The sequence below is a fragment of the Coenobita brevimanus genome, chromosome 21 (assembly GCF_032717465.1).
Source record: "Coenobita brevimanus isolate Jiangsu-jjx chromosome 21, ASM3271746v2, whole genome shotgun sequence".
In the NCBI taxonomy this organism is placed as follows: Eukaryota; Metazoa; Arthropoda; class Malacostraca; order Decapoda; family Coenobitidae; genus Coenobita; species Coenobita brevimanus.
The window spans coordinates 32,716,496-32,723,995 of record NC_136974.1 but is presented as its reverse complement, the minus strand read 5'-3'; the positions used below and the strand labels follow the sequence as shown (position 1 = coordinate 32,723,995).

Below are 7,500 nucleotides of genomic sequence, written 5' to 3'. Positions count from 1 at the left end.
CTTCGAACCCAGCATCCTGAAGTCCTACACACACACACACACACACACACGAGCATAAGACGTTGGGTCGAGTTGGGTCTCTTCTTCAGACATCGAAATTGCTGTTCCTTGACCCCGCCACTCAGGTGCCTTTAAGGAGGCGGTAAAACAGGAACGGGTATAGAGCATTGCGTGATCCTGTGCATTCGCTACAGTGCTTGATAATATGCGACAATGACCGTGATGAAAACAGGGGTTATTGTTAAGTAGTAGTAGTTATTGTGTGTGTGTGTGTGTGTGTGTGTGTGTGTGTGTGTGATTTTACATGCCCTAACATATTTATACGTCCGCGCATGCGTTGATACTGCCTCATCTACAACCAATCAACGTCGTAGCGTTCCGAAAATATTGACACTCTGTTTCACTCGCTTCATTAGGCCCTTCTGACGCTGGCCTCTTTGTATCATAAGTCCAATTAAGTTTTATCAATGCTTTCTAATTTATCCGTGCCGGCAAATTCTTCCGCTTATAAAGTTTTTTCCTGATTTGGGAGTCTGTTTTTTTTTTTTTTTTTTTTTTTTTTTTTTTTTTTTTTTATGTACCCTGGATCGTGTGTTTGTGTGTGGGGATGGAGGGTGTAGGGGAAGGGGGAGTGTGTGTGTGTGTGTGTGTGTTGGAGAGGGTGTGTGTAGATAGATGGATGGCTCGATCGATCGATGGATAAATAGGTAGACATACTGTACATAGACATGGATGGGTCGATGGATGGATATGTAGCGACAGGTAGATAAACGTGGATGGATGAATGGATGGATTGATGAATGGGTGGATGAATAAATGGATAGGTAAATAGATCGGTAGATAGACAGACAGACAAAATTATAGTCCAGGAAAATCCAATAAACATATATAACTACACGCCGATAGCCCCAGTCCTCGCCACGAAAACCGTTCCAAATCAATACAGTTTAGAAGAAGAACGAGGTAGCGCCGAAGCCACTGGGAGCCCCGCAATGGCCTCTTGTCACGGTGTCTGTCTAGCCTACGATGACATGCGAGGTCATATATCAGGCTTTGACCATTGACCTCTATCACCTTGGCTCCATGCTGACTGACCCCCTGAGAATTCCTACTGCTGGTGCTCTCTCATCATTCTAGCCAATTTTTTTTTTTCTCATGTAGTAGTTTACCTTTACTCCCAGTCCTTCATGTAAGCAACAGGTCAGCTCTGGAACTATCTTTCCTATGTCTGTATTTCTTCTTAATATAACGTCTAGTCTTTTAACTGCAGAGTGTCCAGGTATTTCGAGGTGAATAGATCTTGAATGTGGCTCTCTGTTATCTTGTTTCTATTTTTCTCTTAGAGGGAACAGTCTTGCGGGCATTAGCGTGTGATTCCTTCTTCCTTGCATAAAAAATAAATAAATAAATAAAAACTCATATTATTTAACCCTGAAAAACAGACCTAATTGTACCCCACGATCGAGACAGAAACGAAAGAGCCAAAACATGAGTATGCATTCAAAGCAGCACTAAGCACGCGATACCCTCAGAAACAGCCAGTCTGCCCCTCACTAATGATTCCAGTGAGGCGTGTTATTTTGGTTGTAGTGATAATTCCTTCCTGATTACACGTTCCGTTTTCTGGTGAGTACCTTAGATCATCAGGGAAGAGAAAATGGTATATGGGTGACTTAATTAAACTGGTTATGTATGAGGAACTTGGGTGTCGTAAGAGATGGAATATTGGAGAGAGAGACAGACAGACAGACAGACAGACGACAAGGAAAACGAAATAAGAAAATGAAAAACAGATGGGGAGAAAGGGAGGGAAAATAAGTGGTGAATTGGAGAGAGAGAGAGAGAGAGAGAGAGAGAGAGAGAGAGAGTAAAATCAACAAGAGCACTCAGAGAACGCATACCCCCACCCACCATCCTCTCTGGCCCAAAATTTAATAACTTATTCTCCTTGGGGTCCTCAGTCATTATTAACAATTTTGTGTAAATCCATTAGTTTTGCCATAATATTGCACACACACACACACACACACACACACACACACACACACACACACACACACACACACACACACACACACACACACACACACACACACACACACACACACTGAGTTCCTAGGAGGGGGCTAATACGACGTCCTCGAACTGAAGTGGTTAGGGTACGAGTAGAGGGAGGGAGGGAGGGGATTGGAGGTAACGAAATGGAAGAGAAAAAAAAGTAAGAAATGGTGGAGAAGAAGGAGGAGGAGAAGCGAGAGATAGAAGAGATAAGAGATAGGACGATACCATCATTTTACAAGCAGCGTCTGCCATTATCTCCATTTTCGCGTCTCCTGCGCAAGGTCTATAATTAACCCCGGCTTATTATACTCATTTCCATGGAACAGAATGACAGCGTTTTTTTTTTTTTTTTTTTTTTTTTTTAGGGGGGGGGATAATATTTCAAGATTGTTATTACCTGAAATGATTAGCCTTATGCACGAAGGGGCCTGGTGGCACTAGGGTTAGGGCGCCCCGGTCGGAGTGCTGGCCTTGGGTGGGTTCGATCCCCCCCCAGATACTCTAGGTATTTTGATGTGTGAGTGCCATTCTGGGGGTGCTAGAGAGGTACGCTTTCACGTGGTGGCACCGATATAGGTGGTTCTGCTGCCTGGTTGTACAAAAATAACATAGTAGTAGCAGTAGTAGTAGTAGTAGTAATAATAATAATAATAATAATAATAATAAAAATAATAATAATAATAAAATAACCAGAGGGGCACTCAGTGGAGCGCATATCTCCGACAAGAGCAACGTAATTTCCAAACCACTCTTCATAATTGGTTAGGTTTTCTTATCACTGATTAGGGTTTCACAAAAAGTGTTTTCCGGATCCAGAATCTGTAATACGACCCGGATCGGTCCCAAAAGTTAATCGATTGTTTCCTGGGACATGGGTTATCTACCCACCAAATTTGGTCCAAATCGGTCCAAATCTCTCTTTTAGCTTTTGAGTAATCCCGCTAACAGACAAACTAACAAAGGAACACACAGTTGGGGGTGAAAACATACTCTCATTTTCGGAGAGAATAGTAATAATAATAATAATGATAATAATAATAATAATAATAATAATAATAATAATGGAGGTTTTTCAGTCAAGTATCATTCACCTACCCGTAAATGTCGATGATCAAAAAAAATATTAATAAGTATAATTATAGTAATTATAATAACGTTATTAAAATGGATAAACAGAACCATTACAGTAGTACACCATTCCTTCCTCACATAGTGAGAGAGAGAGAGAGAGAGAGAGAGGTCTCCCGTTTTCTGTTGCACCTCAGTGACAACAGGGGGGACGTGGTCTTTTGTTTCTCCTGACACCCTCGCTGGCAGAGGAGGGGAGGGGGAGAAGGGGGGAGGGAGGCGGGCTGGGGGGGAGGGGGAAAGAGAGGGGAACACTGGGGAGAAAAATATCTCAGACGAATAACAAAAGAATCCAAGAAAAAAACAAAGAAAACAATACCCCGGCCAATTTTTCTTCGTCTCGGAAATTGGGTGCATTGATACAAGCGAAGCCGGATTTTTTTTTTTTCACCCCCGTGCGAGTTTTTTTTTTTTATTATATGCAAAGTAAATCGCATAGGAAGAGGTGCTACGAAGCTTCCTATGCACCTAAAATTCGAGGCTAAAAAAAAAAAATTGATGAAGCTATTGAATATGTTTAAAAATTTGGCAGCCTAAAATGAAATAGAAAATGTGAGAGAGAGAGAGAGAGAGAGAGAGAGAGAGAGAGAGAGAGTATATTGTAAGCTTAATCACCTTCATCTTCTCCTTAATGACCCCAATTATCTCGCCTCTTTGTACATAATTACTTCGATATTACATTGCTTATTACATTTACTGCATTGCATATTACATTGTGCTTAAAGGGAGAAAAAAGGGGATAAGAGAAAGGAGAGTTTTGAGAGAGAGAGAGAAAGAGAGAGAGAGAGAGAGAGAGAGAGAGAGAGAGAGAGAGAGAGAGAGATGAAGGTAGTATGTGAATTTAGATCGATAGACAGCGGATAGATAGAGAAATAGATAGACAAATGGATGGATAGACATAGATAGGTAGATAGATAGATAGATAAAGATAAATGATAGATACAGATTTATAGTCAAGAATAACAGTGGTAGGTATTATTATTATTATTATTATTATTATTATTATTGTTATTAGAAGAGGAAGAAGAAAGATTAAGAAGAAGAGGAGGAGCGGAAGAAGGAGGAGAAAAGTAAAATAAATGACCTAAGAGCACATAATGACCTCCATATTACATTGCTAATCACCTTTCGCCTAATAAGAGCACATAATGACCTTATTACATTGCTAATCACCTACCGCCTAATACACCTGTAATTACCTGCTAGTGTAGTTCATAATTGCTCCTACACCTTTGCCTTTCAGCCTTTCAACCCGGTTGTTACATTTTTCAAGACACTGCTATATACTTATTATTCATAGAGTTTATTATACCACCTTTCTTACTGGTATATCGTATTTTCATTTATGCCTTATTTTCCAAGATGGTGGTATATCCTATTTTTGTAACTGCTTTTATATCGAGTACGTTCTGAAATCCATGCTCCTGTAACCAATGACAAAGTCCGGGTCAGAACTCCCATATAGGAAACAAAAATCGACAGAATTGAAACACGACTATCTGTGACCCAATTGCAACCATCCTGACACACACACACACACACACACACACACACACACACACACACACACACACACACAATCCCAGGGCTCAGCATGTCTGTCTCTCTGCTCGACTTTTCATTATCTTTTCCCAGTCGTATTGGAAAGAGGAGATTCAATTTAGTTTGTCATCTCCTATCATCTCCACCCCCTCCCCTCTTTCCCCTCTCCTCCCCCTCCCCGCCTTCCCTCCCCCTTTCCCTCCTCTAAACCCTTCCCTCTTCTCTCCCCCATTCCTCCTCCTCTACCTCCTTCCCTCTTCTCTCCCTCTTTCCTCTCCTTTCCTCTCCCCGCTTTCCCCCTCCTCTCACCCTTTCCCCCTCCTCTCACCCTTTCCTCCTCCTCTCACCCTTTCCCTCTTCCTCTCCCCTCTTTCCCGCTTCTTTCCCCCCTTCCCTCTCGTCTTTCCCCTTTCCTCCCCCCATTTACCTCCCTTCGCTCCCTGTTCCCATCCACATATATCCCCTATCCCATTCTCTCTCTCTCTGCTAACTCCAGACGAAATCGTTGGGGCGAAGATAGATAGGTAGATGAGTTGATGAATGGATGGATGGGTGAATGGATGGATGGATGGATAGATAGGTAGATGGAAAGATAGATGGATGGATGGATAGATAGATAGATAGATAGATAAATGGATGGATGGATGGAAAGATAGACAGGTAGATAAATGGATGGATGCATGGAGAGAAACAGATAGATAGACAAGTAGATGGATAGATAGATGGATAGACAGACAGACAGGCAGGCAGATAGGCAGATAGAGAGAGAGACTGCCAGACAGACAGAGATAGAGACAGACAGACAGATTAGGGGGTAACGTAAACAAAAGGAAATAGCCTGGACTAGGTAAGACAGACGCAGCAGTGGCGAAAATTGTAAACAGAAGATAAGGAGGATCTGGCAGGTGTGTTTTTAAGATTTGGTATAACCTGCGATTCCATGCCTTGAGGGGGAGCCTTAGAAGTTGATGTGAACAGAGGTGGGGGAAGAGAAATGGTGAGGGAGGAGAAGAGGGAAGGGGAGAAGAAGAGAGGAGAGGAGGAGGAGGAGGAGGAAGGGAAGACGAAAAAGATGATAGGAGAGGGTGGTGGTGATGATGAGGAAAACGAGGAGGAGGAGGAGGAAAATCCAGGAAAGACGAGGAGGAAGAATAAACTAAAAAGAGAAAGAGTTTACTAAGAAGACGTGGAGGCTTAAGAAATTGAAGAAAGTTGAAGAAACGAAGTGGATGAAACAGAGGAAAGGAAGAAGTTGAGAATGAAACTGAGTAGAAGAGGAGGTGAAGAAGATTACGAGGAGAGAGGATGAGGAGAAGATTACGAGGAAGAGGAAAATGAGGAAGAGGTAAGAGAGCACTGGCAGGAAAATGGAAAGAGGACAACTTCAGAGCCATGTTCAAGCTGTGAGTGCAAAATTAGCCCCCTGAAAGCAACATGCACGCTGAGTTTATCATGAAAGGATTGGACCTGGAAGCAAGGCTGTGAAGAGCATATTCATTTTTGTGAACGCATGGATAAAGCTAAAAAATATTCTCTTAATGCATGAGAAAAGCCATAGTAGTAGTCGTAGTAGCAGCTGTTGTAGTGGTTGAGGTGGTGGTGGAGTAGTATTAGTAGTGGTAGTAGTAGTAATAATAGTAGTAGTAGAAGTTATTGTTGTTGTTGTTTTAGCTCCTGCTTCATCTAAAATGTTAAACCAGTTGACATCAGGCTTAACGTGCCCTAATGCATTTCCTCTTTTTTTTTTTTTTTTTTGTAGGGGGGGGGAGACAGGGATGTAGTTCAGGGACATTTGTATAGCCGGGCAGTGGATCCGTCAGGTTATATCGCTGCCACCACGTGAAGGCGCCCCTCTCCTGCTGTACGAGCAGTGAAAGCAAAATACAGTCACTGGAAGGATTACTGTAACCACTTGTAAGTTAGTGTACAGTAATAAGTCACCAAACAGAATATGTGAAGGCAATATACACCCCCTGAAAGCAACGCAAGAGCAGCGGAAGCAACGCAAAACTTTGGAAAAAAAACGAAAAATAAAACATTGGCAGTACAGTGTAGTAAAGATTTGCCCTTGTTGTAGACGATAATCATAGTTAACACCGATAAAAAAATAATCGTCAGAATCTTTTTTAAAAATGGAAATAATTGGCCGAAGTCAGAAATAAACCTAAGTAAAAAATCACTCAACACAAATAAAAAGTAAACTGTCAAAATCTTTAAAAAGAATCGAAATAATAGGTCGAAATCAGAAATACAGCCTAGTAAAAATGGCCTTAAAAAAAAAAAATGGACCGTAGACAGACACACACTGTAATCAAAATGTGTCTAATAACGAGAGAGAGAGAGAGAGAGAGAGAGAGAGAGAGAGAGAGAGAGAGAGACTATAATCAGAAATGCAACTTAGTCAAAATCTCACTCCAGGGGCAATCTGACTGTATAAGAGAGAGAGAGAGAGAGAGAGAGAGAGAGAGAGAGAGAGAGAGTAATAGACGATTATCAGAAATGCAGCTTAGTCAAAATCTCACTCCAAGGGCAATCTGACTGTATGCGATAATCACAGGCAATTAACCCCATTGACAAACACTGCAGGGGTAATGGCAGCACTGAACGACCATTACCAGGCCTGAAAGCAACGCACAGCCACTCCACAGCCCAGCCAGGATATATGAAAGTCGATCTGGACATTGATACACAAACGCGCGTGCAAGCACATACACACGCACACTCTCACGCACACGCTCACACACACACACACACACACACACACACACA

General features: G+C 42.0%; 1 protein-coding gene across 1 annotated transcript in view; it reads right to left on the bottom strand.

The window, feature by feature from the left end:
- The window catches only part of LOC145392144 (nephrin-like), a 236,979-nt gene that overhangs the window by 156,304 nt on the left and 73,175 nt on the right, over positions 1–7,500 (bottom strand). The window lies entirely within an intron of this gene.